The sequence below is a fragment of the Podarcis erhardii genome (genome assembly GCF_964252035.2).
Source record: "Podarcis erhardii genome assembly, chromosome: 9".
Lineage (NCBI taxonomy): Eukaryota > Metazoa > Chordata > Lepidosauria > Squamata > Lacertidae > Podarcis > Podarcis erhardii.
The window spans coordinates 78,378,179-78,386,307 of NC_138512.1; positions in this window are offsets into that span (position 1 = coordinate 78,378,179).

Below are 8,129 nucleotides of genomic sequence, written 5' to 3' on the forward strand. Positions count from 1 at the left end.
ATGCTCTGGCTATCTCCGCTTGGACTACTACCATGCGCTCTACGTGGGGCTCCCTTTGAAGGTGACCCAGAAACTCCAACTAATCCAGAATGTGGCAGCTAGACTGGTGACTGGGAACGGCCGCCGGGACCACATAACACTGATCCTGAAAGACCTACATTGGCTCCCAGTACGTTTCCAAGCACAATTCAAAGTGTTGGTGCTGACCTTTAAAGCCCTAAATGGCCTCGGCCCAGTAGACCTGAAGGAGCATCTCCACCCCCAGGTGGAGGTCCAGCGCCAAGGCCTTCTGGTGGTTCCCTCCCTGCGAGAAGTGAGGTTACAGGGAACCAGGCAGAGGGCCTTCTCGGTAGTGGCACCCGCCCCGTGGAACACCCTCCCACCAGATGTCAAGGAAATAAGCAGCTATCCTATCTTTAAAAGACATCTGAAGGCAGCCCTGTTCAGGGAAGTTTTTAATATTTGAATGCTGTATTGTTTTTAACACTCGATTGGGAGCTGCCCAGAGTGGCAGCTGCCCATCAGCCAGATGGGCGGGGTATAAATAAATTCTAATTCTGATTCTGATTCTGATTCTGATTCTGATTCTGATTCACATCACCTACCATGTTCCCATCAGCCTTCCATTTGTTGCCATTCCTTCACTGAAGTTTTATTCCCTCTGCAGTCTTTCCCAATTTAGAATTCTCCATTATTTGAGGTCAGTGTTCTTTCCCAAGCCTTCTACTTAAAATCTTGGGGACTGAGTGTGGTTTGCGCCTTGGCAAAAAGTGAATAATAAACATTTTCTTTTCATTGCAGGCCTCAGGAGAAAGCATGGCCAGGCAACAAGAAGTGCAGAAACAGTATTTCTCAAGCTCGTCCCTGTGTGTGTTTGCAAATGAATTATGACCTGTTCTCTCCACTGTAATCAACTTGACTCCAGAACCCAAACCATTGCGACTCCTCTGCCACACACCTCTTAACCTGTCGTGAAATAAAATCGTGCCAAGTGGCCGGGGGGGGAAATACCAACCACGGGACAGAGAGATCCGAAGCCTTTGCAGGATGGGATTTGTGATTTTAGAAGGCGGAGGGGGTCCTGTTCTCCAGTGTGAGACAGAGGAAAAGGGCCTCTCTCCAGTCACATGAAGGAAGGTCCCATGTGCGAGGTTTGAAGACCGAGTGCAGTGGTTTAGCATAACAGTGATTCACAATTCCGGGAAGACTTGGCACAGAGTCCGGAAACCCGAGATCTAAAGCTGAGCAGGAAGGGCCTGCCCTCCTCGCCGTACTTCAGCAAAAGTCGGCCAAATTCACATGCAGGGCCACGTGAGAGGGTTTCCCTCAGCCTCACACGTGCCTCTCTGCCCTCCAAAAAAGAGCCATTATTTAAACCCAAACATCACCCTGCTGCAAAGCAACATCCTTGTTATATACGACCATGGTTGTCGCTGGGGTTGTTGGTTTTTGTATACTTCTCGTTGGTGTTTTGTGCATATGTATATACAGTGGTACCTCGGGTTAAGTACTTAATTCGTTCTGGAGGTCCGTTCTTAACCTGAAACTGTTCTTAACCTGAAGCACCACTTTAGCTAATAGGGCCTCCTGCTGCTGCCGCACCGCTGGAGCACAATTTCTGTTCTCATCCTGAAGCAAAGTTCTTAATCCGAGTTAATATTTCTGGGTTGGCGGAGTCTGTAACCTGAAGCGTATGTAACCTGAAGCATATGTAACCCGAGGTACCACTGTATATAGACAGACAGATCGCAAACACACACATTTATTATTTCCTAAAATGTATACGCCACTTGATTGTCAAAAGCAAACAAACCTCAAAACAGTTTACTACAACGCAGTTATTTGTTTAAAAAACCCCAAAACGATCAAAAAGATTAAAACCAGCCATAAACTAAGACACACACCAACATTCTAGCTAACTAGGTTGGCTTGCCCAGTGCTATTTTCCTAGAAAAAGAGGTGCCAGAGCTCACCATGACCTCCTGCCCTCTTAGAATGCCAAGGCACCTACGTGAGAGGTGCTGGAGCTGAGCTCTGGCTGGGGGGAAAAACCCTGGGTTTGTGTAAATAAAAATGTTTTCAAGGGTGGGGTGAAGGAGCCTGCCTGATCTCAAGTGGCAAGGAGTTCCAAAGTATAGGCACTGCCACACTCAACAGTTGAGTTCTTACCAACGTGGAACGGGTATTAGGTGGCACCTGTAACAGTTCCAGTTCTGATGATCAAAGCAGCCAAGAGGTCGTATCTGGGGTAAGGCGATCTCACAGGTAAACTGGTCCCGTTGCTGAAGGCTGGTGTACTAACAGTTGTAGAACCATACAGTTGGAAGGGACCCTGAGGGCCATCTAGTCCAACCCCCTGCAATGCAGGAATACGCAGCTGTCCCATATGGGGATCGAACCTGCAACCTTGGTGTTATCAATGCCATGTGCAATCCTGCTGAGCTATCCAGGCTTCTTGTTATTTTTATGTCCTGTCTTTTGCCCTAACAGGGACTCAAGGCAGCTTACAGATAAAATAATAACAGCTAAAAACACTTACGCAGGAATAGAATTAAAACTATGGTTTTACACCATGAACCCTAAATACCCCCAGAATCACACTGCTATTACCTCCTTCTTCTTTAGGATGGGGACCAAATGCCTTAACTATGGCATGAGAATCTGTTCAAGAGGTCCAGCTTCCCCCATCACAGATTCTCTCCCATGGGAGCAGGCAGAAGGTCCTAAACCTGGAGGCGGAGCTGAGAAAGCGTCCCTGAAATCTTGCAGAGCTGCTGCCAGCCCATGTAGACAAGACAGCAAGGTGGACCAATAGTGTCACTCTGTATAAGGCAGCTTCCTAGGTATCTCTCACCTGTTACCTTCAGGTGAAAGCACAAGTTGTCTGGCTACATTTCTCCATAGCTATCAACTTTCAGATTTGAAAATAAGGGATCAGCATCCTCAAAAACAAGGGATCAGCAGCCTCATCTGTCCCGGGGACAGTCTACGGGATATCTAACAATCCGGGATAGCAGTGGGAAGCAGTGGAAAACGGCGCTGGAATAAGGGGATTTCCCGCAAAAAAAGGGAAGGTTGACAGCTATGCATTTCTCTGCACCACGTCTGATTTCTAAGGTCCTATTCAATCATACACCCACATATTCTTAATAATAATAATAATAATAATAATAATAATAATAATAATAATATATTTATACCACACCCATCTAGCTGGGTTTCCCCAGCCACTCTGGGCGGCTTCCTACAAAATATTAAAAATACAATAAAATATCAGACATTAAAAACTTCCCTAAACAGGGCTGCCTTCAGGTGTCTTCTCAAAGTCAGGTAGTTGTTTATTTCCTTGACATCTGGTGGGAGGGCATTCCACAAGGTGGGCGCCACTACCAAGAAGGCCCTCTGCCTGGTTCCCTGTAACTTTACTTTTCGCAGGGAGGGAACCTTCAGAAGGCCCTCGGAGCTGGACCTCAGTGTCTGTGCTGGATGATGGGGGTGGAGATGCTCCTTCAGGTATACTAGGCCAAGGCCATTTAGGACTTTCAAGGTCAGTACCAACACTTTGAATTTGCTCGGAAACGTACTGGGAGCCAATGTAGGTCTTTCAGGGCTGGTGTTATATGGTCTTGTCGGCCACTCCCAGTCACCAGTCTAGCTGCTGCATTCTGGATTTGTTGTAGTTTCCAGGTCACCTTCAAAGGTAGCCCCACGTAGAGCGCATTGCAGTAGTTCAAGTGGGAGATAACCAGAGCATGCACCACTCTGGCGAGACAGTCTGTGGGCAGGGGTCTCATCCTGCGTTCCAGATGGAGCTGGGAGACAGCTGCCCTGGACACAGAATTGACCTGCGCCTCCATGGACAGCTGTGAGTCCAGAATGACTCCCAGGCTGCGCACCTGGTCCTTCAGGGGCACAGTTACCCCATTCAGGACCAGGGAGTCCCCCACACCCGCCTGCCCCCCGTCCCCCCAAAACAGTACTTCTGTCTTGTCAGGATTCAACCTCAATCTGTTAGCTGCCATTCACCTAGGTTCCAAAGTGTACCTTTAAAAATGCACCCCAGAGACACACAGACATTATATGCCTTCGCCTTCCCAGGAAGGAACCAGACTTCCATTTCCAAATCAAACCATTTCAGGTGGTGGGGGGGGGGGGGACAATGACTTCTTTACATGTGATGTGGAAACGTCTGCTGAGACAGGCTTATATAAATACCCATTTGGCTTGGGCAGGGCATAGACCACACAGGCATCTGACTCCAAACCAGCGGGGGTGAAGTCGGTGGTGGGGCCTCCATTTAAGCCCAGAAGGCCCCACGCCCTTCTCTGTTTGTGGCTCCAGACACGCCTGCATTCCAGGCATAGCCCTCCCTTTCATGAATGGAAAAGCATCTCCTGTGTTAAAATGCAAACAGTCGGAGGAGAAGCAGCGTATTACTCATTCAGGGGTTGCACAAGTTTGCGGATTGTCACCTGGCGCCCTCCAAGTGTTTTGCCCTTCTGCAACTCCCACCAGGAGGGCGCCAGCTTGGGAGACGGCCAGATCACACATGCCGCTGTTTGTGTTTTTATTTTCTTTGCAAATGGCGCAGGTTCGCAAAGGCCAGACAAAAGTGGTGAGTGAAACCCCTTGCTTAAGGCCTCCTCAATTTAGGTGCAGGGACCAATCTAACATTTTTAAGCAGAAGAAGCCTGGCAGGATCCTGACCCTTGCACCAGGTGTGTCCAAAAGGAGTGTCGGCTTTCAAAACCAGAGCGGGCGCCTGAGACATTTGGTGGCCCAAGGCAGAGAACCCATCAGCATCTCTACCCTCCAGCAGTCAAGGTGCCCAAGGCCACTTGTTATTTTGGTGCCTGAGGCCAAGCAAAAAAAGGAAAAACACAGCAGCAGTACATTAAATAATAAAGGGATGCGGGTGGCACTGTGGGTTAAACCGGAGCCTAGGGTAGGGCTTGCCGATCGGAAGGTCGGCGGTTTGAATCCCCGCGACGGGGTGAGCTCCCGTTGCTTGATCCCTGCTCCTGCCCACCTAGCAGTTCGAAAGCACGTCAAAGTGCAAGTAGATAAATAGGTACCACTCCGGCGGGAACGTAAACGGCGTTTCCGTGCGCTGCATGACCTGGAAGCTGTACGCAGGCTCCCTCGGCCAATAAAGCGAGATGAGCGTCACAGCCCCAGAGTCGGCCACAACAGGACCTAATGTTCAGGGGTCCCTTTACCTTTACCTGATACCCCAAGTCAGCTACTTCATTCCATCTAATGGCAGGTTCAGGGCAGGAGACCTTTCTCAGTCTGAGGGCCACAGTTTCCTTCTGGGGAACTTTCCAGGGGCCTCATGCAGCAGTTTTGGGGGCCATCTGTTAGTGATTCTCCAGTCACAGTTCCCGCGTTGCTGGAGGGTTAGACTAGATGTCCTTTGGGGGTCCCTCCCAACTGTGCTATTCTACGGTTCACGCGAGAGAGGAGCAATGGATACAGCCCTTAACTTTCTACAGCGAGGCCTTATTCCAAACAGACGGAAGCCACGAGGTTTACACCTGGGCAAGCAATTTCATTCTGACCGGCTTTGGGGAAGGCTGTGCTAGCTAGAGCAGCAAGAGAGAGGAGTTCCACAGCCGTGCCAAGGTTTATTTTAAACTTTCCACGTTGACGTGACCAAGGCTCCCTTCCAAGGCATGTGTTGGGACGGCTTCCCAACTTTTGCAGAGCTCACATCGGATTTTCCCCCAAATGCTGCCAGCGAATCACACAAGTGAAGGGTTTGCCTTTTTGAACAACTCTGGATAAAGAGCACGTGGTTCTGCTCTGGGTGGGTAGAGGCTTTTTGCTTCCCAAAAACGTGAGCCACGTGAACTTCTGCCCGTTTTGGCAGCTGTCAATTGTAGGTTAGGGAAGCGCGTGCCAAGGAGGCCAGCAGAGGCCACGTGACACAAAGAGGCCGTTTAATTCCTGGTTTTAAAGTTTAAAAAGTTAACCGAGAGCTGCCAGTTGGGATCTGCTGCGAATGCAGCTTATTTTGAAGGCTGTTTGGAAAACAACAGCGCTTTTTCTAACCATCACGAATTCAGTGGGGCTTGTTTATCGATTGCCTTCATAGCTCACCGCCCCTGCCCCCCCCCAAAGCGCTCTGGGTATTCAGAGTTGGAAGAGACCACAAGGGCCATCGAGTCCAACCCCCTATTGTTGTCTCCCACAAAATCCCTGTGTGGAAGGAGCAGCCGAGAAACAGTGGATTAGCCTGAGAGTGAGCTTCATGGGCGAGTGGGGATTTGAACCCTGGTCTCCCAGGCCCTAGTGCTACACTCTAACCACTGCACCACACTGCCTTTGGACAGGATAGCTTCTGCAAGCTATCCTTTTGTGTTTTGACTGAATAAAAGTCTCCAGCTAAGCCAAGCTTGCATTTCAGCAGGTTTAAGCCTTGCTAGCCTGTGCATTTAACATGGGGGAAAGCTCCACTGGGCTTGATTAGATTTACCTCCAAGTAAACATGCGCAAGATTTGCTCTTAAAACCCACATTTATAGATTCAATCAAGGCAAAACATATCATTACTACTCCTCCAAGCTAATTTGAACCTGGCAACCGTCATTCATGTCTCTGCGGTCTCAGAACTGGACTAAGTGAATGTTATTTGCAGGGAACCACCTTGGAAGATTTCAAATCTCATTGATACCATGGTTCCTAGTCCTCATGAAAGTTTTTATCATTTCTAGGAGGAAAGCTAGGATCCCACCTGCAGCTGTGTGTGTGTTTCTACAGCTTTGAGAGATACCCCCAAGCAGTCATCCTATCCCTGCCAGCTATTTTTTGTGGGGTGGCATATGAATTGAACATGGCAGTAGCAAAAGTAGAGGGCACAGATCCAAGGCCAAGTGCCTTGGGAGATGTGGAGGGGTGACAGGCCAGGCAGGAGACTGTCCTCCATAAACCCACATGGCCTACTCTAAGCAATGTGGGCAGTGCCAACAGCCCTTGAGTGTATTAAGAAACCAGGACAGCAAAGAAATCCGATGCCATGGTGAAACGCCAAGAGCTGTAATTTCTGGGCAGAAGTCGGGAGAAGTCTGCAGAAGTCGGCGAAATTCACGAAGAGCTGTAATTTCTTTTGGGATAGCTGGTGCAAAAAATAAAAATAAATGAGAGCCCTGTGCAGTGCTCTTTTTTTTCTAGAAAAATGTTTAGGGGTACTCTCATTTTCCTACTCATATTGAAATACTGCCCCCCATAAGGCCAAAGAGATTCACAAAATGTTTAGGGCCATGTGTACCCCTGCTTCCTTCCCCCAAGAAAAAAATCACTAGCCCTGTGGAAAAATCACCAACCCCAGTCAAGTCGCATTCACACAATAGAGGGGGAAATCATGTGATTAGCTGTGATTCCTGCACTGAAGGGGGCTGGACTAGATGTCCTTGGGTTCCCTCCCAAATCTGCCGTTCTGCAATTCTGTGCATCTCCCACCTCAAACGGGAGCGACCACCACAGCTCGCCAGGAAAGCTCTGCACAAAGACCAGCATTTGAGACTTTTTCTGAAACAGCTTCGCAGTTTATTCACTCCCTGATTACACACGACAGCGTTAGGGGTGGGGGCGAAGGGACAAAAAAAGAGCGTTTTTCCTTTTTCCAATGGAAGAAATGTTAAGGGGTGCAGAGAGCACACACTGGGTGTACAAAGCAAACAATCATCATTCTTGCAATATCCGAGAGCCCCTCTCCCCCCCTCAGGTGAAAACACAAGTTTAATACACACTTTGATGCCAAACCGGATTCAAGAGTTTTACAGATGGTCACCCCGACGCAGAGAAAACCCAAGTGTGGGCTTCAGGATCATGAACCATGAGCATAAATAGATATATATACACACACATAAATAGGGCCTTTCCTCTGCATCAGAGCAGGGTCTCCGCGGGAACTTCAAGCGCGAGGTGGAGGGCACCAATTCCCCGGTTCCCTGCAACCCAGGGATGATGCAGGATTCACAGTAGAAGCGATGGCTCCTAACTTGCAGAGATTAAGCGCCACCGTGAAGACGCGGGAGACACAGCAACCGGGTCCGAGCTGCGTCCAGAATTAGGTCGGTCAACAATGGCAGTGGAACCGCGCGCCATTCCAGGCATTTGGGAATACAG